Below are 27289 nucleotides of genomic sequence, written 5' to 3'. Positions count from 1 at the left end.
TTCAGTGCTTGCACGCAAAAGTTAAAACTGATATTCCATTGCAATAATGGGGGAATGCTGCACTGTTTTAGATGCCATCTTTCAGATGAGAAGGAAAACGGAGCTTATGTATGCCTGTATGAGTGAATTTAAAGTATCCCATGGCAATATTTCAACCAGTAGGGAGTTATTCATTGTGCCCTGGGCAATATTTATTCCCAGTCAACATCACCGAAACAAATTATCTGGTAATTAACACATTGCTGTTTGTGAGAGTTTGTTATCTGTAAATTGGCTGCTGTCTTTCCTAAATTGCACAAGTGATTACATTTCACTTCATTGGCTGTAAATCACTTTGAAACATCTAGCACTCATGAAAGCATTGTATAAATGAATGTTTTTCTCTGGTATACTATTCCTCTTAGAAGCTTAATATGTATCAGAAATAGTAACTCAATACACAGACATTTGATTTCGCACTTATTCTCTATATAGTCATTGTTGGTAAATGTAAAGCACATAAAGACATGTATAATGTGAAAAAAACAACTTACTATGAAACCTAGTACTAGGAAATAAAAATGACATAATACCTTATCATACCTTAGAAAGGTGTGAAAAATCATGTCCAATTTCAAGAAGATTCCATCATAGATTATTTCTGAAATATAAAGAAATAAATTGTAATTTATTTACATGGCTATTATCGTAAAAAGTATTTGAGTTCTCTGATGTGTATGTCCATATGTTTATGTTAGATATTTCTGAACACTTTGTTTATACAATGCTTAGTAGTGAAATTAATTGGTATATCCAAGGTTTCTGGTATGACCATAGTTGTGTTGGTTATAGCACAGATGATAAGGGTTCAAGGGTCGGGGGGAAATATACAGGGATTGGCTAAAAGGTAAGAAAGCAAATGTGTCATTTTTCATTTGGTGAACTGTTAATAACCAGGTGCTGCAGGGATCATAACTGGGCCCTCAGTTATTTAGCATCTATATTGATTTAGATGTCAGGTCTGAATGTATTGCAGCCAAATTTGCTGGCCAACAAAGCTCAGTGGAAAAATAAGTTGTGTAAAGGACACAGATGGCTTATTCTATTTGGACACCCAGGCACATAGATCATTAAAATGTTATGCACAAGAAATGATAAATGTTCACCTGTACAAAGCATTGGTTAGATCATACCTGAAAGACTGTGAGCAATTCTGAACAACATACCTTCCTGGAAAAATATATTACCCTCAGAAAAGTTGCAGCATAGGTTTACCAGAATAATGCTTGAATCCAAGGGTTAATTTATGAAGAGAAAGATATTCATTCAGTAGATTAAAGGATATTTATCTTGACACTTAACCATAAAGTATAAGTAGAAATACCCACACCGCCCTCCTCACTTTCCTCCAAGGCCCCAAGGGATCCTTCCATATTCGTCACAAATTCACCTGCACCTCCACACACATCACTTACTGCATCCGCTGCACCCAATGTGGCCTCCTCTATATTGGGGAGACAGGCCGCCTACTTGCGGAACGTTTCAGAGAACACCTCTGGGACACCCGCACCAACCAACCCAACCGCCCCGTGGCGGAACACTTTAACTCCCCCTCCCACTCCGCCAAGGACATACAGGTCCTTGGCCTCCTCCATCGCCAGTCACCCTCACCTTTACCTCCTTCCACCTATCGCATTCCCAACGCCCCTCCTCCAAGTCCCTCCTCCCTACCTTTTATCTTAGCCTGCTTGGCACACCTTCTTCATTCCTGAAGAAGGGCTTATGCCCTAAACATCGATTCTCTTGCTCCTTGGATACTGCCTGACCTGCTGCGCTTTTCCAGCAACACATTTTTCAAATAGAAATAAACCCAATCTGTTGGTTTTGGAGTCCAGGACAAACAGTGATAGATATTTGGAATTCTTTTCTACAATGCCAATTGATGCTACATCAATTGCTAATTTTAAATCTGAGATTAATACATTTGTCCCAAGATATTAGGGATATGGGGCAAAGATGTTATGTTGAGTTAGGTTTCAACGCTGCCATCATCTCATTGAATTCTGGAGCAGGCTGAAGGGACCAAATAGTCTACTCCTGTTTCTACATTCTTAATTGGTGAGGTGTCCCACAAAATAATTCTACCTGGATGTTACGTACGTCCTACAAATCCTGTGTACATATTGTAGGGCCTAACCACAAGCAGACTATCATTTTTACCCATTGAAGACCTTAAACACGATTGTGTTCTGATATCCTTGTCATATTAAAAAGAAAATATATTTGTTTTCTTGTCACTTGTTTTACACTGGGCCAGATACCAAGCAAACGGTTTTGCTTTGAATGAAAAACAATGCTAACCAATACTGATCAACTAATTTTCTATTTGTGTTGGTATGCTTGTTTTAATGTTAATCTGCAAAAAATGAAATAACAAGAAATCTTACCAGTCCCAAATGTCAATGTAATAAAGATATGTCAAGTTGGCCTCCCTTCTTGTCCTTGTGCTAATTGGACACATGTGCTCCATTTCAAAAACATAATTTCACAGTTTTCCCATTTGTTTACACTGAGCGAACAGAGGAACTTTCCTTTCAGGGTCAGATCTATTTGTTCGCAACTGGGAAATCTGTCCCTTAGATCAGTCCACGAGAGTTTGAAATTGTAAATTTTCCATTTTGTTATGTCCACATCAATCTTGTCAACTTTTATGTTTAGAAAAATGTTTAAACTGTTTCCAAAGAAATATCATTTTTCTTCCCGCTGTGTTCCCAAAACAAAATGTAACTGCATGACACCAGAAGATAAGGACAATTCTAACATATAAGAAGAGGGAGTTTCAAGGCAAATTCCTCTCTTCTCATAGATGGCAAATGGAGAACATGGTGGGCAACAGTGTGACATGATAAATATTTCCAACCATGAGGCTGACAAATGGCAAAGGTGTGAGTTAGCTTCATGAATGGAGACACTTAACATTTCGTGGTATTGGGAACAAAGTAATTCATTTATAAAACTCACAGGGCACAATATTCAACCAGTAGACCCTCAGTTCATATTTTACTGATGACATATTAAATGGTGTAGCATCAAGACCAAGCAGGTTAGCTAAAGCTGATCTGCAATGTGAGTTTGCTATTGTATGCTACAAGGGATATGTTCATTGACACAGCCATTATAACTCATACTCCAAGGGGTCTCTAAAATGTAGTCATTATGTTTATACCTTATGTTCATCTGTCAATGTTCAATAGGTTAAGATCATAAATAAAAGGATGCGTTCAATGTTGTACTTTGTGGTTTGATTCCAGAGCAACTGAGAGCAGCATGAATGCTAATTATTACATATTAATGTGAGCCAGATTTTACATGTTTAGGTTATGAATATTCCTTTCTAAATAAATTTCAGTGATTAAATAAATAATCTGAGGAAATTGCCATCATTGCACATGGTCTGAATATAGTCATCCATTGAATGTGCTGACTCTTTTGTGACACTATTTTTGAGGAGTGTTGTCCCAGCAGAGAATGCATTACAAATTGAAAGCACCAGCTGGATTGTAACATCCAAGAGCTTTGAGCTCCAGGAAAATGCTGCTCAGGCAAGTGCTCTTGGTCTATCTTCTAAGTCATTTTCTAGAGAGTTAATAGGTATCCATAAAATGCTAATGATTGCAGTTATGCTTAACCTCATTGCATTAAAAAAGCACTGCAGAAATTTTCCAACTTTCAATAAGATCTTGTCTCTTTAATGTAAATTTTTACTTAAATGCAACTACCAAATAATCCAAAAGAAAAGAAAAGATCCCAGATGCAATCCTTGGTTTGTGTTGAGTTAGCTGATCTCAGCTTGGATTTCTATGGTGTGGAACTAATTTAACATCCCTAAGTTAAGATCAGAAGAAAAAGTATCAATGCTCATACTCTCCAACAATACACAATACTATCTGTGGCAAGCCAAACTTGAAACTACTGGAGAAACTCAATAGGTCTGGCAGCACCTGTGCAGACAAAGTGAAGTTAATGTTTTGGCTCAGTGACTCTTTCTTCAGAACTTTTGTTTCAGATTTCCACCATCCATAGTTCTTTTTTTGTTTAGTGTGTGTTGCATGTGACCACATATTGACAGGAGGACAAAGTAAAATTTAATTATGAGGTCCATATTGCTTTTGCCATCCTAACTAAATATAGAGATTCAGGCCATATTTTAGCTGCTGAGGTAGGAAGCCAGTGTTGGAAATTTCCAAATTTTTCTTGAGGAAGATGGAGAGGAGGGGAAATGGGATTAAGTCAGGTGTACCTACCCTAGCAGTAGATCCTTGGTTGCCAGGGGACTGGACAAGTGCTACCCCAGATAGTCATGATTTGGAGATGCTGGTGTTGGACTGGGGTGTACAAAGTTAAAAATCACACAATACCAGGTTATAGACCAACTGGTTTAACTGGAAGCAACTAGCTTTCGGAGCGACGTTCTTTCACAATCACCTGATGAAGGAGCGTTGCTCCGAAAGCTAGTGTGCTTCCAATTAAACCTGTTAGACTATAACCTGGTGTTGTGTGATTTTTAACTTTGTACATCCCAGATAGACATGTTTCAGGCCTTTTGGCACTCATCTCTCCGATTCCATGACACCCTCACGCTAACTCATAACTCCACAATTCGCATGCCCCTCACATCTGTAGGATGGACCTTTCCTGTCAAAATGCAATTTATGTGTTGATTGAACATCTATAACACAAAGGCCATTAGTGTTGTTTTACAACAACTTGCATTTAGTCAATGGAGTGAGCAGCACAACAACCAAAACCTGTTGCAACAAATGTAGCAGAAAATTATCAACAATTGATCAAACTTTTGTTCAAAGTTGGCTGAGGGTAAAGGACAACATCACTAAAAATATGAAAAAATAATCAGAACAGACAGGAAAGCTGAAAGCAATATACTCAGCTTGATTTTAGTCCATTGAGGAGTTTAATGCTCTTCCCAAAACATCATATTACATTCCATGATGATGTTTACATTTAGTTAAGTACTGGGTATTGTGTATCTGGGAAATCGTGAACCTCAGTAAAATGCCAGTTAGGTCATCAATAATGATCACTTTTTGCATAAATTTTAAGTTTTTACTGAAGTATTCTTAATACACATGTTTTATAACACAATGAAACACATGGGTAAACACAACAGTTGTTACATCCTCTTTCACATTAATTACAGCTTTTGTTCAGCAGCACTTTGAGACTTAGCTGTGTAATTTTAATCTATGCATCTGAAAAGGGAATAACTTTGCATTGCATTCTAGGTGTTGAATTAAAACTATCACAAACATTGTCTCCCTTTTCTTTGAAAAACCCTTGATTTATTGCTTATTATCATTACCTTATCTAATCGGTTTTCATTATTTTATTTTACATTTCCTACTCCCATTCATATCACAATCTATTAACTACTGAGCTCAGTCCCCTTTCTATTCGGGTATTTTATGATGTAGTTGTTGCAGACATGGTTTTCCCAAAAGGTCAACATACATCCCGGTGTATCACGCTTGTCTTTTTTTAACTTTTATCTGTTACATCCAAAATTGGAGTGCAGGTTCATAACTCCTTGAAAGTGGAGTCGCAGGTAGATAGGATAGTGAAGAAGGCGTTTGGTATGCTTTCCTTTATTGGTCAGAATATTGAGTACAGGAGTTGGGAGGTCATGTTGCAGCTGTACAGGACATTGGTTAGGCCACTGTTGGAATGTTGCTTGCAATTCTGGTCTCCTTCCTATCAGAAGGATGATGTGAAACTTGAAAGGGCTCAGAAAAAATTTACAAGGATGTTGCCAGGGTTGGAGGATTTGAGCTATAGGGAGAGGCTGAACAGGCTGGGGCTATTTTCCCTGGAGCGTCAGAAGTTGAGGTTTATTTTTCTCTGGGGTGGGGAAGTCCAGAACTAGAGGGCATAGGTTTAGGGTGAGAGGGAAAAGATATAAAAGAGATCTACGGGGCAACCTTTTCACACAGAGAGTGGTACGTGTATGGAATGAGCTGCCAGAGGAAGTGGTGGAGGCTAGTACAATTGCAACATTTAAAAGGCATCTGGATGTGTATATGAATAGGAAGGGTTTGGAGGGATATGGGCCAAGTGCTGGCAGATGTGACTAGATTGGATTAGGATATCTGGTCAGTTGGACCGAAGGGTCTGGTTCTGTGCTGTACATCTCTACGACACTATCACTATGATTGTATTTTCTGAAAACTGTCCTCTTAACCATTTGTTTTCTTCTAACTAAATTCTGCAAATTTAACCAATTTGCATTGAGCCTCTGATTCAAAGTTGTTGACGAAAATTAGAAATATTAGTGGTTCCACTCATCCCCTTATCCTTCAACAAGTAATAATTGTTTTCAATTTATCTGTTAATATTTTAAATCAATTCCTAATGCTATGATGTATTTTTGCCACTTCAAGCTTAAAAAACACTTGTATTTATAGAGCACTTCAACAGCCTTATGACTTACCAGTGATTACAAACTACTATATGTTTACTAACATTTTGAAGCCATCTCTGTAGAATAGCAACAATGAACTGACATGAGACATAAAGGGATTGTGTCAGAGTAGTGAAACTTCAGAAAGCAGAACCCTGGGAAAAATTTGTACCAAAGAATCAATTCTAAATTACCCACTCCAGTTCTTAATTTGTATTGAAAGCTTTTGAAACCAGAAGTTTTAAACAAAAGAAAGAGATAAGAAGTATTCCTTTGCGTTAACTAGGATTATGCAACAACTTAGAGACTACATTCCTTTTTTTTATATTTGATTTCAACACTTTGCACAGCTCCCCAGGAAGAAACACACTGTTCTAAATAACACATTAATTATAGGGGCATATTTCAAAAAAAAAGATAATACAAATTGCAGAAGACAAGGTTGACATTTTGGCAAGGACTGTAAATTTTATTGGATGAGTGATGCATTAAGACTGTTCCAGCCAGAAAAAAATGAGGTCATTTATATCAGCCAAGTTCAAAGCATTTCATTCCATGTTGCTGTTAAAAGAAAAATCAACTTTTCTACTTAAACTGGGCACACTGGAATATAACTTATCGTCATTTCCTTACCAGAACCCTATAGCTGTCAAATTGCCAAATTCCACAGCACTACTGCCATTTAGTTTATTGCTTGCTGTAAACTCTACTTGAGCAAAGCTTCTTTAGTCCAAAATAAGTTTGCTAATGAGAGCTTTCATTTCTCTAAATTATATACCATGCCAGAGGGTTGGACCTTTATTGTCACTGGTTTAGTCCTTTGGGAGCCCAAAAGGTAAATCCCTTCAGCCACCTACCTACCCTGACATCTTGAGGCCACGGTCTCATTTTAAGTGGCAATAAACAGGAGTCCTGAGGCATCTGACCATCTTTGACGACAGGAATGCCTGTTGTTTAGGAAGCTGTCACCTCCTATGAATAATGGGGAATGTGAAACTGAGGGTAATAGTTCTTGGTTGTATCATAGCAACAGAGGATTAATCCAATTTCCACAAAAATGTTTGAAACCTCCTTTTCAGAACTTCTTCAGTTCTATTATCCATGGAATTAATTGGAATAACCATAGCACTGCTCTGACCAAATCAATCCCAAAGTAACATTGATATCTTGCCTATTTCATATCGCTAGGGTCCGAATAAAATAATTGCTTCAGGCACTTAGTCATGGGTTCCTGATAAATTAGCAATAGGTCAGGCCTGACAGGATTAACTTTAACAATGTTGAGTCATTTTGGGCCATTTTTCAGGAGTTTTACCAAGAAGGGTGGAATTTTCTATCAATGACAATAAATAGGGAGAAAACCCAACTTTCAGATTTTAACATCCTTTTGAACGTATATTCCCACTAATTACAGAATTACAATTACATATTGATGTTAAAACTAACCTCACTATGACTGTTTTTAAACCCATTTGGAGGCAGTAAAAGAAAATAAACATCTGACTGGATTCCAGTAACATCCCTATGCTTATTGTTAATTTATTTTAATGTGGAATGCAATATCTCTTTGGTTGTTGCTAACTGTATTCTCTATTCATAGTCATACAGCATAGAAACAGACCTTTCAACCTAACTAGTCCACACTGACCCTCACTATTCACCTTAACTATGCCCTCATAATTTTACAATGGCACCCCCTCAACTTCCTATACTCCAGTGAAAAAGGTCCCAGCCTATCCAGTCTCTCCTTATAACTCAAAACTTCCATTCTTGGAAACATCCTGGTAAATCTTTTCTGTATCCTCTCCACCTTAATAATATCCTTCCTATAAGAGAGCAACCGGAGCTGGACACAGTTCTCCAGAAGAAGCCTCACCAACATCCTGTACGACCTCAACATGACGTCCCAACTCCTATACTCATGTTCTGAGCAATGAAAGCAAGCATGCTAATCATCTTAACCACCCTGTTTACCTGTGAAGCAAATTTCAGAGAATTATGTACCTTAACCTCTGTTCTACACTACTCTCAACCCTACCATTAATCGGATTAGTCCTGCCCTTGTTTGTTTTACAAAGATGCAATACCTCACATTTATCCAAATTAAATTCCATCTGCCATGCCTGAACCCATTGACCCAATTGATCAAGATCTCTTTGTACTCTTAGATAACCTTTTTCAATGCTCACTAGACCACCAATGTTGGTGTCATCTACAACTTACTAACCATGCCTCCTGTATTTTCATCTAAATCATTTATATAAATAACAAACAAAAGTGGTCCCAGTATCGATCCCTGTGGAACACCGGTGCTCACAGGCCTCCAGTCTGAAAACAATCCTCCACCACCAAACTGATCAATTTTCTACTCCCCTGTCAACATACAGTTAAAATAAATCCATGGGATAACTGAAAATCTGCAGTATTTCACAAACAATATCCTGGGAATGTTGTCTAGATTACCAGTTAATTGGATCTGGATACAATGGGAAGTCAAAAGAAGTTTACTTTTCTACCACCTTTCCGTTCTTTCTCAAGGCATCATATCATGTCTGCCCTTTAAATCCACAAAAACAAACATTTTCTCTTAGGAATTTGATGCCTGCAAAACACTGTTGGATATACAAATATTTTACTTGGTTGTTATCAATCAATGGCGTGGTTTTCCATTCCCTCCTTTGGAGAGATTTTATGGCTTCATCATTAGATATAGAAACTCTCCTTAAAGTAAATTGTCAAAATTGGCAAGCAGTCAGAATCCATAGCTCAAAAGTGAATTGCATTTGCTGCATAACATGATATCAGCATTGGCAAAGAGTTAATCTACAAATTAAAGCTCTAACCTGACAGTCTGGACATCTGTGTTTGATTTGCAAACCCAAGAGTCTCTATGACCTACATATAACATTTCTGCATTGTATATAAACTAAGGCTAAGCCTCATAATTTATGCAATGGAAAACTACTACAAGAAAAATATAGATTATATTTTACCTTAAATAAGACAGTCAAGGTGCAAGTTCTCCATTTTGAATAACAAAAACCAAATGAGGTTCTGATTAATCCATTGACTTGAAGGTTGAGTTTGATTACAATAAGCAGTAAACTTTTGTGATGATTAATTATGAGTAGTCAGTTAGAGATACAATTGACTATTTTAATGGAGCATGAGCAGTATGAAAACTGCTCTGATACTAAACGTTTTACAAAACCACAATCTTGTTCTAGCTAAAAGAATCTAGAGGTTTTTATAATGCAAAACCATAAATATGTTATCCTTGTAAGTTTATCCTTGGAGATGATTAAGTATGTATAAATATCAGAATCAATTTTCCCCTTGAGTAGAAATGACTTTTAGTTTTTTATTTCATTTGAAATAGGACCTCTCAATAAAGACCTGAAAAATTCACCTTAAGCAGTTTCACCTGTCTGCAGTCAATGTTGTTCTCATTCAACGTTGTCTTTAGAAATGAATGTTTATGCTATCTTAGTTTTTTTAATTTGCATGCTGCATTATTTGCCTTGTGTTTTATAATAGCAGCAATTATTTACTTACGCAAGGTTCTTTCTTAAGTGAGTTTAACAGGACAGAACAAATATAGGGGAAAGTGGATAGCTCTAACACCCCAGTGATGACGTGGAGGAAGATTACATACAAGGGAACAAGGGATTCTTACATAGTAGGGGCAAAGGATCATATTTGGGAAGATATGCTAAATCAAACAATAGAGACAAGGCAAAAGGGGAAGGTATTATACAGGAAATGACAAACAGACAATGACAGGAAGAGGTAGAGAGCACAAATCTAAGAGTAAGCCCTGAAGACAAAAAATGCTGGAAATCACAGCAGCTGTGAAGAGAGAGCAAACTGAAGTTTTGAGTCTTCATCAGAGATTCATTACAGAGCTTTATTGGTTCTGTTGAAGAGTCATCTAGACTCAAAATGTTAGCTTGCTCTCTCTCCATTGGTGCTGCCTGGCCCGCTATGATTTCCAGCATTTTTCTATTTTTAATACAGATTCCAGCATCTGCAGTAATTTGCTTCTACCTTCTAACAGTAAATCAACAGATAAGCTTAAAGGCTACAAAAGGGATCGAAGGATGAAAATGAAGCCATAGCATTTAAATTGAAAAGATGAACTGATAGCACAAACAACTAATTAAATGCAATCTGGTAATTAAATGCAATTTTGGAGACATAGCTGCAGAATGACATGGAAGTATACAAGACATTTAGGAAGGACAGGAAATTAGGAAAAGTTGGAGGATGACTTTATTGATTAATGATAGTTTTAATACAATAGAAAGAGACTAGATTCAGGACACACTCTGAATAGAGATGAGAATTGATAAAGGCAAGAAGTCACTCATGTGAGTGGTGCACAGCCCCCCTAACAGTAACCATTCAGTATAATGGAACATAAAAGAAGAAACTAGAGGATAACCAAAGGAGATTTTAATCTACATATGGAGTGAGATTCAGATGGATAAATGCAGTCCTGCTGAGGAGCTCATTGAATGTTTTAAGGATAGTTTCTTCAAAAAAGCTTACTCAACATGGCATGGTGCATCAGGACAGGATTAATTAATGATCTCATAGTGAAGGCCTCCTATGTAATAGCGGCCATGATATGATTGAATTTACCTTCAGTTTGAGGGAGAGAGGAATGGGTTCAGCACTATATTGAAACTTAAAGAAGAGGAACTATGAAAGCATGAGAGCTGGCTGGTTAAAGAGAATTGGCAAATTAGATTAAAGGATGGATCAATAGAAATGCAATGGCAGTTATTTGTGGGGATATTTCAAATGTTCAGAATGGATACATTTCAACAAACCAGAAAAAGGTCCAAGGGACAGACCTACCATTCATGATTAATTAGAATGGTTAAAAATAGTATCAGAATTCAAAAATAGGATATAATTGTGCAAATACAGATGGCTAGTTAAGAGGTTGGATAGCATTTTTTTCAAAAAAATGTAAAGAATGACTAAACAGAAAGAGGAAAAATCAGATTATAAGAAAGATATCAAGAAATGTAAAGACAGATAATAAAAGTTTATAAAAATATTTTAAAAAGAAAAGAATTAACAAAGTGAGCATTGATCTTATAGAAAGTCAGGCTAGAAAATTGATAATGGAAAATAAAGAAATGCCAAGTGCATTGAATAGGTATTTTATATTTGTCTTCGCAAAAGAGGCTACAAGTAAGATTCCAAAAACAACTATCATTAAGGAATTGGAAGGGAGTGAGGAACTATAAACACCAAGCAAGTTGCACTTACCAGTTCTCATTTATTCAAAATTGGAATGAAAAAGAAACCTGGAAACTATAAGCTTGAATGTGACTTTATGACAGGAAGAATAGAAGGGATGAGTGCAATTTAAATAGAGAAAGACTGCAGAAAGCTACAAGCATAGAGGGATTTGGGAATCTTTAAGCATAAATTACAAAAATCTAACATACAAGTTCAGCAGTTAAGAGGGAAGGCCTTTCGAATGTTGGCCTTTATGGGGAAAAGGGGATAGTGTAAAGGAATGGAATTTAAAAATAGTCAGACCGCAGCTGAAATATTATGATCAGTTTTGGTTTCCTTATCTAAGAAAACATACATTAGTTTTGGAGATAGTCCAGAGAAGGTTCACTCATTTGATCCTGGTTACAGAGGAACTGTCTTACAAGGAAATGTGGGGTAGGGTGTCCCTGCACTCATTCGAATTTAGAACAATGAGAGGCAACCTTAGTGAAACACATACATTTCTTAGGGGACTTGACACTAGGAAATAGGCAATTCTGAATTTGGTAATGCGTAATGAAGCAGACTTGATTAGGGAGCTTAAATTGAAGGAACTCTTGGGGGCAGTGACAATAATATGATAGAATTCACCCTGCAGTTTGAGAGAGAGCAGTTGGAATCAGATTTTATGGTTTTACAATTGAGTTAATACAACTACAGAGGCATAAAGGAGGAGCTGGCTAGAGTCGATTGGAAGAGGAGCTGAGCAAGAAAGGCAGTGGAGCAGCAAGAACAGGAGTTTCTGGGAGTAATTCAGGAGGCCCAGCAAAAATTCATCGCAAGCAAGAAGAAACACGCTAAATGGACGACCAAGTCGAAAAGTGTGGTGCTGGAAAAGCACAGCAGGCCAGGCAGCATCTGAGGAGCAGGAGAGTTGATGTTTTGAGCATAAGTTCTTCATCAGGAATGTGGATGCTTCCTTGAATGCTGCCTGACATGCTGTGCTTTTCCAGTGCCACACTTTTCGACTCTGATCTCCAGCATCTGCAGTCCTCACAGTCTCCTAAATGGAGGACAAGTCAATCATAGCTGACAAGTGAAGTCAGGGACAGCATAAAAACAAAAGGACAATAATTCAATGGTGTGAAGTTTAGTGGAAAACCAAAGATTTGAGAAGCCTTTAAAAACTAGCAGAGGCTAAATAAAAGAGCAGTTTGGGGGGGAAAAGATGAAATAGGAGGGTAAGCTTACTAGTAATATATATGAAGATTGCAAAAGTATTTTTAGGTATTTAAAAAGTAATAGAGGTAAGAGTGAATATTGCACCACTGGGAAATGAGGCTGGAGAAGTAGTAATAGGAAACAAAGAAATGGCATCAATTTTCACAGTACAAGACACCAGCAGCAAACCAGAATGTCAAGAGAGTCTGGAGTCAGAGGTGAGTGCAGTGGCCATCGGGGAGGTATTGGGGAAGCTGCAAGATCTGAAGTTGAATAAATCACCTAGACTGGATGGACTACACCCCAGGGATCTGAAGTAGATCGCTGAGGACATTGTGGAGGCATTGCTGATGATCTTTCAGGATTTACTGGAGTAGGGAGGGTTCCAGGATTGGAAAGTTGCTAATGTAACATCTCTGTTTAAAAAGGGAGTGAGGCAGAAGACAGGGAATTGTGGAGCAGTTAGCCTTCCCTAGTTTGTTGGTAAGATTTTAGAGTCCATTATCAAGGAAGAGATTGTGGAGTACTTAGAAGTGCATGGTAAATTAGGGCTGAATCAGCTCAACTTTGTCAAGTGGACTTCATGCCTGACAAATCTGTTAAAATTCTTTGAGCAGGTAACAAGCACGTTAGACGAAGACATGGTAGTGGACACAATCTATTTTGATTTCCAGAAGACCTTTGACAAGGTGTCACACAGGAGGCTGCTTAACTAGAGCTTGTGGGTGTCTGCGGCAAGGTACTGGTATCGATTGAGGATTGGCTGACTGGCAGAAGGTAGAGAGTGGGGATAAAGGAGTCCTTTTTAGGATTGCAGCTAGTGACCAGTGAAGGTCCATGGGGATCAGTGATCTGGATGAACAACCTGGGGACATTGTTGCTAAGTTTGCAAATGACACAAAGATAAGTGGAGAGACAGATAGTGTTAAAGAAGGGAGGAGGCTGCAGAAGGACTTGGTCAGGTTAGAACAGTGGCAAAGAAATGGAAGATGGCATACAATGTGGGAAAGTGTCAGGTTAAGCAATTTTGGAGAAAGAATAGAGGTGAAGACTATTTTCTGAATGGGGAAGGGCTTCAAAAATCTGAAATACAAAGGGACTTAGGAATCCTAGTTCAGGATTCTCTTAAGGTTAATATGCAAGTTCACTTGGCAGTTAGCAAGGCAAATGCAATATCAGCATTCATTTTAAGAGGGCTAGAATACAAGAGGAGAGATGTAAGAAGAGTCTCCTGACCTGAAACATTAACTCTGATTTCTCTCCACAGAAGCTGCCAGACCTGCTGAGCTTTTCCAATAATTCTGTTTTTGTTTCTGATTACAGCATTAGCAGTGTTTTAAAATTTTTACTTTGGAATATTCTGAGCAGTTTTGAGCCCCGTATCTAAAGAAAGTGTCTTGCCATGGAAGTGGTCAAGATGAGGTTTAATGGAATAATCCCAGCGATGAAGGATTTGTCATTTGAGGAGCATTTGAGGTCTCTGGTTGGAGTTTAGAACAATGATGGGAGAGCTCATTGAAACCTCAAGTATACTGAGAGGCCTGAGGTTACAGTGGACATTGAGAAGATGTTTCCACGAATAGGAGGGACTAAAATCTGAAGGCACAGCCTTGGATGAGGGGATGACCTTTTAGAACTGAGATGAAGAGGAATTTCTTGAGCCAAAGCGTGAATCTGTGGAACTCATTGCTGCAGAAGGATGTGAAAGCCAGTGATTGAGTGTATTTAATACTCAAAGTAATCTTGATAGGTAGGTTCTTTATTAGTAAGGCGATCAAGGGTTACAGGGAAATGGCAGGAGAATGCGGTTCCGAAACATATCATATGTATTTCTGGTTATCGCATTACAGCAAGGAAGTAATTGCTCTGGAGAGAGTGCAGAGAAGATTTACTAGAATGTTGCCAGGGCTGGAGAATCGTAGATATGAGGAGAGATTGGAGACTTGGGGCTGTTTTCCTTAAAATACAGAAAGCTGAGGGGTGATATGATTGAGGTATACAAAATTGTGAGGGGTAGAGGTAGAATAGACAGTAGGAATCTGTCCCTTGGCAGAGAGTTCAAAAACCAGGGGTCACAAATTCAAGCTAAGTGGCAGAAGGGTTATCAGAATTTGAAGAAAAACCTTTTCAGGGAGAGGGTTTGGGTATCTAGAATTCATTGTCAGAGTTGGTGGTGGAGGCAGAGATCCTAAATTCTTTTTAAAAATACCTGGATTTATGCCTTAAGTGTTTTAAATTGTAAAGCTATGGGCTGTGTGCAGAAAGATGGGAGAAAGAGTACCTGGATGACTTTAGGTCAGCATGAACAAGATGGACCAAATGGCCCCCTTCTGTGCTGTATCATTTCTGTGGTTGTATATCAGCCAGGACTGGAGCAGTCTCAATGGGCTGAATGACCTAACTCTGCTCCAATATCTTATAGTCACATTTATTGGTTGTACAAATATCCTTACAATTGTGCGTGCACAAATTTTGTCCTTTTACATTACACAAGTATCACTATGAAGCTATACAAGATGAAAAATAGATCATGCCTTTTAATGTCTCCCTACATCCACACAGAGCAGTAATTGGGAATAAATGACATAACTTCTTACTTTGAGTTGGTCTTTGCAGAATTGCAGAAATGGAACTAATGTTACAGTAAGCATCTAATCATCTCGCTGGAGCTTTAGCATCTTACCATTACACGAAATGTTTGTTATCTTTATCCTCTCACATCATGATCAGGTGTTTCCCACACACAGTTTACTTCTGGTGTGCTTCCTTTTCCCATGAACACATCGTTTCTCACACCTGTACTGAAATAAACCAAGCCAAACACAGAAACAGAGTGAACGCTGTGACAATATTTTGTTAAGTGTCCCAAACATTGCTGGATTTTACGAACACATGAACAAGGAACAAGAGTAGGCCATTTGGCCCTTCAAGCCTGCCCTGCCATTCAATGAGATCATGGCTGATCTGATTCTAATCTCAACTCTCCAATCCTGCATATCCCCTGTAATCTTTCATCCTCTTGGTAATCAAGAATCTATCTGCCTCTGCCTTAAAATGATTTAAAAATTCTACATCCACTTTCTTTTGAGAAAGGGAATTCCAAAGTCTCACAACTCTCAGAGACTAAAAATGTCCGTATGTCTGTTTTAAATGGGCAAACTCTTATTTTTAAACTATGACCCCTAAATCTAGATTCTCCCACTACAGGCAACATCATTTTCACATCCACCCAGTCAAGTCCCCTCAGGATCTTATACATGTTAATTAAGTCATCTCTGATATGTCTAAACTCCAGAGGATGCAGGTCTAGCCTGTCTAACCCTTCATCATGAGGCAATCCACTCATTCCAATGTATTACTCTACTTCCTTCTATGAACTATTCCATAAGACCATAAGACATAGGAGTGGAAGTAAGGCCATTCAGCCCATCGAGTCCACTCCGCCATTTAATCATGGCTGATGGTCATTTCAACTTCACTTACCCGCACTCTCCCCATAGCCCTTAATTCCTTGCCAGATCAAGAATTTATCAATCTCTGCCTTGAAGATATTTAAAGTACTGGCCTCCACTGCGCTCCATGGCAATGAATTCCACAGGCCCACCACTCTCTGGCTGAAGAAATGTCTCCTCATTTCTATTCAAAATTGACCCACTAATTCTAAGGCTGTGCCCACGGGTCCTAGTCTCCCCGCCTAATGAAAACAAATTCCCAGCATCCACCCTTTCTAAACCATGCATTATCTTGTAAGTGTCTATTAGATCTCCCCTCAACCTTCTAAACTCTAATGAATACAATCCCAAGCTCCTCAGCCATTCATCGTATGTTAGGCCTACCATTCCAGGGATCATCCGTGTGAACTTCCACTGGATACACTCCAGTGCCAGTATGTCCTTCCTGAGGTGTGGGGCCCAAAATTGGACACAGTATTCTAAATGGGGCCTAACTAGATTTTTATAAAGTCTCAGAAGCACATCGCTGCTTTTATATTCCAAACCTCTTGAGATAAATGACAACATTACATTTTCTTTCTTAATCACGGACTCAACCTGCAAATTAACCTTTAGGGAATCCTGGACTAGGACTCCCAGATCCCTTTGTACTTTGGCTTTATGAATTTTCTCACCGTGCAGTTTAAACTTCCAAAGTGCAAGACCTCGCATTTGCTCACGTTGAATTTCATCAGCCATTTCTTGGACCACTCCCCTAAACTGTCTAAATATTTCTGCAGCCTTCCCACCTCCTCATTCCAATGCATTAATAACCTTCTGAAAATATGGTGACCAGTTCTGTTCACAGTATTTCAGACGCTGTTTCACCAATGGCCTCTATAATAGAAGCAAACTCTCCTAATTCCCTCTTATCCACATTTAATCTGGGTCACTCCACCCACCACACCTCTGCCCCATTGCATGCCCCTCCACCATCAAACTCAATCCATCGGAGTGTGTTAAATTCTACCCTGCAGCTCTACTTACAAAGTGAAGGATCCCATATGTCTTCTAAACAGTATTCTCAACTTGTCCTGTCATCATTAAAGATCCATGTTGTTTTGTTCCTGCAAACCCTTTAAACTTGTAAAATTGGACCATTTGACTCATAATGCCTCTTCTCATACATCCTACCAAATGAGAACATACAAAATAGGATTAAGTTCCTTAAGTCTTTTCACCATTCAATAAAGATCACGATTAAAATTTTCCATCAACTTCACGATCCCTCTTGAACTCAATGTTCCCTGCAAGCTGCAGGGCCACGCACTGGGAAATTGAAATCTGCACAAGTCCCATGATCGTCCATGCATTGGACTGTTGTATACAGACAACATGGATGGTATCCTTCCCAGACATCCCTGCAGTATGTTCCTAACAGCTGCATCCAAACAGCCAATGAATCCCAGGATCCTCCACATGCCAGAACAAAGCTTAGCCCTTCTGAACTCACTACCCAACCATGCGAACACCTCCAACTCCAGACAAGTTGTAAAACCCTGTGACCGTCAAAGCAGGCTGTGGAAAGGGGAAAAAGACAGGCACATCACCTCCAGCTGTGGACTTCTGTCAAAAGCTGTAGGAACAGGGTCCAGATAGCTGGAGAGTTCATAGTCATCAGTGTTCAGAATATACAGTGTCCAAGAGGCAGAAGGTCTGGGAAGCAGGCAGCCATTCTAAAAGGAAGTAGCAAGTTCCATTTCTCTTGCATGTTTTAAAGATTTGTTTTCTTGATAAGTTTCAAACATGTGCAACAGAAAAACAAATAAATCTTCAAGCTCCTTAAAAAAAAATCCTGTGCACATTTCAAAAAGGAACAGCTTTGCAAGATCATCAAAACTGAAATGTCATCTACGATACACAATATCCAGGTTGCTGAGATGATGTTGTATGCCCAATTGCTCTAAGGCAAATGCTGGAGGTGAGTTCAACACTGGGAAAGATGACTGGATTGGAAAGTGGACTACCTGATGTTGCATTTGAGCCAGAAAGTGCACATAGATGTCATCATTAGTTTACAGAACCAAATAAAAGGTGGAATTTTTCAATGTTCACCTGAAGATCATGAGATGAGGACACAGTTTACACAATGCAAAAAGACCAAACCCAGCACTGTGAGCGATCTCATTTATAATGTCATACTTACAGAAAAGATGAATGCACGCATGGTTTCCATGCAAAACATTGATGATCTTGTGGTGAAGTACTCAGCAAGGAATTGGCGCAGCAAGAATTGCGCCTTAAAATTCACTGGTTCTCCTTTATCTACCCTGCTAGTTACAACCTTTAAAAACACTAATGGATTTGTCAAATACAATTTCCCTTTTGCACAGCCACAATGATTTTGCTTAATTACTGATTTCAGCATTTTCCATTGTCTGATGTCAGGTTAACTTCTCTTATTCATTCATGGGATGTGGACTTCACTGGTTGAGCCATGGTGAGCTGCCTTCTTGAACAATTTTCAGTCCATTCAGTGTAGGTAGACTTACAGTGCTGTCTGGGAGGGAGTTCCAGGATTTTGACTCCAAAACAGTAAATGAGTGACAATATATCTCCAAGTTAGGATGGTGAAAGGTTTGGCATGAAATTTGTAAGTGGTGGTGTTCCCATGTATGTACTGTCTTTTGACTCTGAAACTGTAAATGAACAACAATGTATTTCCAAGTCAGCTCTTTTATCCTGAATTGTGTTGGAGCTGCATTCATTCAGGCAAGTGGAACTATTCTATGGCATTTCAGACTTGTGCCTTGTAATGGTGGACAGGTTTTGGAGAGTCCGGAGGTGAGTTATTTTGCGGCATTCCTTGCCACTGATCTGGTCTTGTAACCACAGTTTTATATAGTTATTCCAGTTCAGTTTCTGGTCAACTCTCATGATTTTGACAGTGGGGACTTTGGTGATAGCAACATCACTGAATTTCAAGGAATGATGGTTATATTTTCTCGTGTTGGAGATGGTCATAGCCTATCATTTCTGTGGCATGACTGTTACTTGCCATTTGCCAACCCAAACCTAGACATTATCCAGGTCTTGCTGCATTTAGACATACTTCAATATCTGAAAAATCACTAATGGTGCTGAACATGTGTGATTATCAGTAAACATCCCCATTTCTGAAACAAACAGAAACAGAAATTGCTGGAGAAACTTAGCAAGTGTGGAAGCATCTGTGGAGAGAAAACAGAATTAACATTTTTCCTATTATATTTCTACTGTCTTGGTCTCTATGGAATCTGTGTTTACTTTTGTGATCTACTTCCCCTTTACTTACTTACACAAGGTTGCCATATAATTTGTTTTAATGGTCAGTATCTTGTAGGGGTCTGATTGATGTGAGCTCTGCCAAGATCTATGGAAGAATTGGATGAAAAATCTAGTGAGGACTATCTCAATGCTGGGAATGGCTCACTCCATCTTTTATGCTTTTGCCAAATTGCCAAATAGGAGGGTTTATAGCTTATTAAATGTACAATAGAAAGTCCAGTTCACATCATTCATATTCAGTTCCTGCCTTAACAAATGCCGAACCAACTAGACATTGAACATTTTTGACTTGGACATCAGAGCAAGTAGCTGGTGACTTCAGCTCATTGCTTGGTCCAATGGACCCTCAATGTTGGATAAGGGCACCACCATCTCAAGGCACACTCCACAGGCACCAGTCATACACACTTCACATCCAAGGCATTTGATATGTACCAGCTTCTAAGAACCTTAATGGCATAGCTCTGATACATTTAAAGTACACTTTTGAACTTCATTGCTGCACCATTGATGGACCAGAACTATCATTGTAATGCTACAAGAAGAACACTGCACCCAGAGACATGTACCCAACCCATAGAATGGACCAGGCTGCATCTTTGCATCAGTTTCTTGTTCTCTTAATACTCACTTACTTTGAGCCTACCACACAGCATCCCAGCCTTGCATTACCTTCCCTTTTGCATTTCGTCCCCTCAGCCAGAGATACCAGGCTCATAATACTGATGCAGTATCTTGCAATTTAGCACAGACAAATGAGCAGAAAGCTTGTCATTGTAGTCAGCAGTCCTCAGTCAAGTCAAAGGAGAGACAGCCTTTAGTTAGAGAGTCCTGAAAAATAAGTCCAGGAATATTCAAGGACAACCTCTGATACCAGTAGATGTGGTCAGTCAGCTGCCAGCAGTAGTCCGATCAGGAACCTCTCATCATAAGAGCTGAGGAGTTAAATGTCAGGAAGCATACTACCCATGTTAACCTTCTGCTCTATTATGTGCATTTTCCCAAAATGGAATGAGAGAGAGGAGGGCATTACATGAGATGAACGTTTGGTGCTGTTGAGTTGTCCTGAGCGAATCATACACAGAGTTGGTGGTATCAGGGGCTGGGGTATTGAAAGTGGGTGGAATAGACGCTGCAGGAAATAATGAAGATGGCAGAGCATGGGTCTCTGTGGAAGTGGGTACAGTAGCAGATATAGAGTGCCTGAGAGGTAGAAGAGAGAAAATGATGGCTCTTAGGCTGGCAGAGCAAAGAAAATCATTGACAGTGCTGGCCTTTCTTCCAGACAGTTAAGGCTGCATGGTGTAGTGGCATCTTCAGACCTGGACAGCATGGTTTGATGTGGTGGCTTTGACTGCTAACCCAGGGAGAAAAAGACATCTTGCCTTTGCACCACTCTATCCAGCAGGTCTTCCAAGTCCTTGCCTGCAAAGCAGTGTGTCATTATCTGTCTGTCTGTCATGTCCAAGTGTCAAGTACCATGCAAGGCAGCTCTGGATTGACAGTGCTTATCTCATTGTACAACAGCCTTTTAAAGCTGACATGGGCATGTGGGAAGCTAGTCTTTCAGCAGATGTTCAGGAAGTGCCATTTTGTTCGAGGAATGGTGCATGGTAAGGTGGGGACAGAATCAGACATGGAGGACACCATGGGGGTGGGGTATGTAGTTAAGAGTTATGTTGTTAAGAGGCAAGACATTTCAATGGGCCTTGCAATGAGAGTCCCTCCAAAGAATTAATCACAATTCACAGGTAGCCAATGAAAGTAAGATTCAGCCCCAAATGCCTCATTACTTTATACAGATGTAAGTTTTCTCCTTCTAGCTTTTTGTTCATCGTTTTCTAGTTTCTAAATTTTTCCCAATCCTACTTCCTGTTCCTCTGAGCCAAAAATGTTTCCCAATACTGTGCTTAAATCATACTTTATTACCAGGGCAGCCTCCTCTCCTTCACATTTGCTCTGTCTTTGCAAAGTCCAAATTGTCTTCATTTCTATAAAATATGCATTTTGATATAGTACAAGAATCTCGATTGGTCAGAGAGTTTGGAATTAAAGGAAGGATCTGTTAGAAAGATATTAAAAGATTATAATCAGATAACTAGATGAGTTATGCCCACTGGTGAAAAGTGAATAATGATTACTGTTTATGGAATAGATCATATTACCACAATTACCAGTTAAAACAAGTTTATTGCAGACTATAATTCTTAGATAAAGAAAATAAATACAAATCAGAAATTTGAACAAAAATAAATTTGTTTTGATGAGAATATCCATATTTAAGATTTGAAGGTCAACATTTTGCACATCTTGAGTGCTTATTTTCCTTTTAAGCACTGTGTGAAGAGCCATTCATACAAAGGAAGTGATTTCATTCTTTGAACAGGAATTTATTTTCTTGCAACCAGTCCAATTAACAATGCTACCTGCCAAAAACACCACTAAATTCGTAATTTAGACAATTAGCTTAAACTTCTGCTGCAGACTGCAACATATCAAAACATAGTTCATATTAGAGTAACAGAAATTTATTCTTTTACGCCCTTAAGTTATTGGATAGCTGACAGATTTACAGTTTTCTGCTATAAGTAGTTACCAAGTTCTTGTGAATACCACCACTATACCGTACGGGGACTGGCATCAACAACAAGAAGGATATTCAGACTTACATCTATGAAAAAGCTGTGGATGGCACAACACATTGCCAGACCATGTAAAGTTCCAATGTTCAAGAAAAGAAGGTTGTAACTCTCCATGTGACATGTTTCCAATCTTGGTTGTACTGTCAAAATAAGGGAAGGAATAGGAATTCGACAAATTGATTCCAGTGTTGGCACATGCAGAGATCCAGAAGTAAGTTTCTGGAGGAGTAAATACAAAAGGGGAAAGAGACATTATCTCATTATGAAAAGAACAGTCTGTGGAATTTTGATATTTCTCCACTTTCCCTCTATCTTATTAGTTTCACTGGACTGGCAATCATTGTGCTTTTCCGCAGCATCCAAATTGTGATTTTCTATAATATCCAAAATGGTCAAACCATCCATGCACAAAACAATCTTTTTCATGTCAGCATTATCGGTTCAATCAGAAGCAACCAACTTGTTTATTACTGCGTAGCTAATTTTTAAAAAATGCATAATAAACTGGTCAGAAAATAAAATGCGCAAGGGGTCATATTGTGCAGTTAGGAGAAAGTGAGGACTGCAGATGCTGGAGCTCAGAGTTGAGAGTGTGGTGCTGGAATTCCTGATGAAGGGCTTATGCCCGAAACGTCGATTCTCCTACTTCTCAGATGCTGCCTGACCTGCTGTGCTTTTCCAGCACCACACTCTCGATATTGTGGAGTTAGCCTGTTATATCCTTCAGGACCACATTTAAGCTATCTGCCTTCCTTGGCATAGTGCCATGTTCTTTCACTCATTTTTCTCTGTTAAAGGCTGTAAAGCTTTCTAAACTAAAGCTTCAGATTTGCTAAAAATGCAGCATGCTTTTATTATATAAACTAGGCACTACGATATATAAGCATCTTAAATCTTTGGCAAAGTATCAAGATGCCTTTCAGGCACTTCAGCATTCACGCTAACTCATGCAATGTGCTGTGCTGTATTAAAATGATATGAATTCTACAGATCTGATCAAAGAGAACTGAACACATTAAATCCAGTCAAACAATATACATTGTTTGAGGCTCAGATTTTCCTTAGCAAAGGCTTATCTTCCTGTGATGGTAATCTGGCTGAGGATTTAGTTCCTTTTCTGGTTTGGTTTTCATGCTTTGACATCTGGGATCAAGAACAAAAATAGTGCTAACACCAGAATCAATTTGTAGAATTCCCATTGCTTTCCTTATTTTGACACAACAATCAAGGTTTTAAACTTGTTACATGGAGAATTACAAACTTCTTTTCTTGAACTTTAGAACATTACATAATGTGCCAATATGTTGTGCCCTGCACAGCATTTTATTTAGTAGGAGTAATCCTGAATGCCCTCTTTATTATCAATACCCATCATCAAATAAGAGATTTGTAATGTAACTGCTTGTTACATTGGACTTGTATGTTTTCTCAAGAAACATTTCAAAAATTGAAAGCTCAAACATAACAGGGATTCACAGATCCCAATTATGTAATCAAAATCTAATGGTGCATTTTCAATTTTTTTTCTGCTGTAACATCATTTAAGGTTATGAATGTCTATTACTGTTTCAGTCATAGAACAGCAAAGATCACCACATAACATAATCTGAGTTCATGGTAATGCATAGATATAGGAGGAGAAAGTGAGTCTGCAGATGCTGGAGATCAAAGTTGAAACTTTATTGCTGGAACAGCACAGCAGGTCAGGCAGCATCCAGGGAACAGGAGATTCGACGTTTCGGGCACAGGCCCTTCTTCAGGACTTAACTTGATATAAACTTGAGTTTTCATTGTTTACATACAATGGACAAAAGATGTTGGATCTTAAGCCGAATCTCTCATGAAAACATTTTAACAGATTTACCTCAGGACAGGCAAGTAAGTAAATCTTAACCTTAGATTTATTTTTCACAGCCATTGCAAAACTGCAAGGTATCAGGTAAATAGATCATTATAGTTTAGAATACGAAACAACTCTTCTGAATCCATTGCACTTTTAATAATACTTTTTTTGGATTATTTGCCCTAAATGTTATTACGTTTTTATTTCAATATAATTACAAATATGGAATTATTAACATGGTGAAGTTTAGTTTTACCCATTCAGTTAGAGAATCATAAAGTCATACAGATGTACGGCACAGATACAGAACCTTCAGTTCAATTCGCCCATGCCAACCAGATATCCTAAATTAATTAATCCCATTAGCCAGCACTTGGCCTATATCCCTCTAAACTCTTCCTATTCATATACAGATCCAATGTCTTTTAAATGTTGCAGCCTTCACCACTTCCTCTGGCAGCTCATTATCTATGCCCTCTAGTTCTAGTTCCCCCACCTCAGGGAAAAGACTTTGCCTATTTATCCTATCCATGCCTCTCAAGATTTTATAAACCTCTATAAAGTCACCCCTCAGCCTCCAACGCTCCAGGGAAAACAGCCCCAACTTATTCAGCCTCTCCCTATAGCTCAAACTCTCCAACCCTGCCAACATCCTTGTAAATCTTTTCTGAACCCTTTCAAGTTTCACAACATCCTTCCTACAGGAGGGAGATGAGAACTGGCACACAATATTCCAAAAGTGGCCTAACCAATGTTCTGTACAGCCACAACATGACCTCCCAACTCCTATACTCAATGCTCTGACCAATAAAGGAAAGCATACTAAATGTCTTCTTCACTATCCTATCTACCTGTGACTTCACTTTCAAGGAGCTATCAACCTGCAGTCCAAGGACTCTTGATCAGCAACATTCCCCAGGACATTACTATGAAGTCTGTTAGTCCTGCTTTGATTTGTCTTAGAAAAATGATGGATGTTGATAATAAAGAGAATGATTTGGAGTTAGAGAACTGAACATTAAGAGGAACCTGAATGAAAGGATCACATTGTCTTAGAGGGAGCTGAATAAGCTTAAGTACAGCTGCGGTCATTAAATGGAATAACTGGCAAGAGAACCAATTGAACATCCATACAAATCCAGCTATTAATGGCTGGGAGTTTGCAGAGAGGGGTTGGCTCCAGAGCCTATAAAAATTATGGGTGAGTCCCAAATGGAATACTGAGGTTCCATACTCAATTTCCAACGGATCCAATTTTTGCAAATGCTGTTGAAGGATGAATAACATTTGTTGAGTATCCTGAACTTCTTTTAATTCTCACTCTATCAATATGAAAAAAAAAGTCCAGAAGTGGTCTATAAAAAAACATGATTGAGCGTCTTTTTGATTTAGCTCAAAAATGAAACGTTCTTGTAGTTTCAAGAATACATTCATGATATTTCCCAAAGGCAATTATTATAGCTGAACAAATTATGACTTATAGAATCATAGAGTCCTACAGCATGGAGACAGGCTCTTTGGCAAAACATGCTGACTTCTTGGCTAAGTTTTAAAAGCACCATAACCAGTCAGAAGGGTGAGCTAAATTCATATTTTGCTTGACTGCCTTAAGAATCCACTAAAGGATTAGCTGGCATGAGGTAATGACATTGCATGGGTTTAGCATGAAGGCATGTTAGGGTGTCCAACAGCCTTTTATAAAACTGAGCCAAAATCTTAGTCTTTCAAAGCAACTCTCTACAGCTCTCACCCACCTCCTGAAGTAGCAAGGCAAGGGAGAAACATTATGGCTGGAGCAGTCACTGGAATTAATTCCAAAAGTGCTTTTGCCATAGCAAACACTTAATAATTAATGCAAAACACCTAAGAATAGATTTTGAGATTTTCCAGGGCTGCACTGGAGGTATTTTTGCCACAGAGGAGAAAGTTTGATCTAATCACAGGAGACCCAGAACTCTCCAGAAAACTTTGCAAAGGCTGTGGGACCACAGAGCCACAGTAGTCACTGGCAAAAAAACCAGGCTCAAGGACCTGGATGCAGTAGTTTGATGACCTGAAAAGAGTGTCAAGGGAAATCTATAATCAAATATCTTATATCATGAATCGCATTACCAGCTTCACACACTGCTCAGTACACCCCATTACTCACCCGCCGACAATCCCCATCAATGAGAGCATATACTTAACATTTTTAATTATGCTTCAGCCTCTGCAAACCTCACATCGACATCTCACAGTTTGCATATTCTGCCAGGTATTCAAAAATGGAAGATAATGTTTTGCAAGGGCTTTAGGATCCTGGAACAACCTTCGAATGATGCAGCACAGATCCTTCTCTCTGGGCATAACTAGCACAGTGTGGCTGAAGTTATTTAGGAAGAGTGTGTGTGAGAGATAGATAGAAAGAAGCGTATGTAGAAACTAGCCTCATGATGATGTAATAGTAAGACTAGAGCCTGATATATTTCAGATTATTGGATAATCAGATTTATTTTATTTTTCAGATTATTTAATATCAATCTGCATTAAATAGAGTTCTGAAGAAGTCTAAGATGGAAAACAGTTCTTGACCTATCTTCCTCTTGACCCATCTGCCTTGAATTCAAACTCTTAAGGTATTCATGAAAAGTAAGGAACAAACCAGAAATACTTTGTCAAAATTAAAAACTCACAAAATCATTTTTCTAAAGAATTGTCAGTATAACTTTAAAACCAGAAGATCCGATCCTGTAGGGAGACCACCAAAATGTTCCAAGATGTAAGAAACAGGGCATGAATTTTGTGTATTGAAGAATTCAACAGACATTATTACAGCTAACCATTATATAAAAACATTGCATTCCTCAGGCACATCAGTGTCTGGCCTAATATTGAGCTATTAGTTTAAAATAGAGGAGCTTGCTTCCAGTAGAGTGTCATGCTTTAATTGATCCAACATGAGATGAAGTATGTGATCATTATACCCTCAGGACATAAGGCCATAAGACACAGGAGCAGAATGAAACCCTTTTGCCCATCAAGTACACTCTGCCATTCACTGAGATCATAGATGATCTGATAATCCTCAGCTCCATTTTCTAGCTTGTTCCCCATAACCCATAATTTCCTCACAGACTAAAAATCTGTCTAGTTCAGT

The sequence above is a fragment of the Chiloscyllium plagiosum genome, chromosome 11, assembly GCF_004010195.1.
Source record: "Chiloscyllium plagiosum isolate BGI_BamShark_2017 chromosome 11, ASM401019v2, whole genome shotgun sequence".
Lineage (NCBI taxonomy): Eukaryota > Metazoa > Chordata > Chondrichthyes > Orectolobiformes > Hemiscylliidae > Chiloscyllium > Chiloscyllium plagiosum.
Note: the sequence above shows the minus strand (reverse complement) of the source record.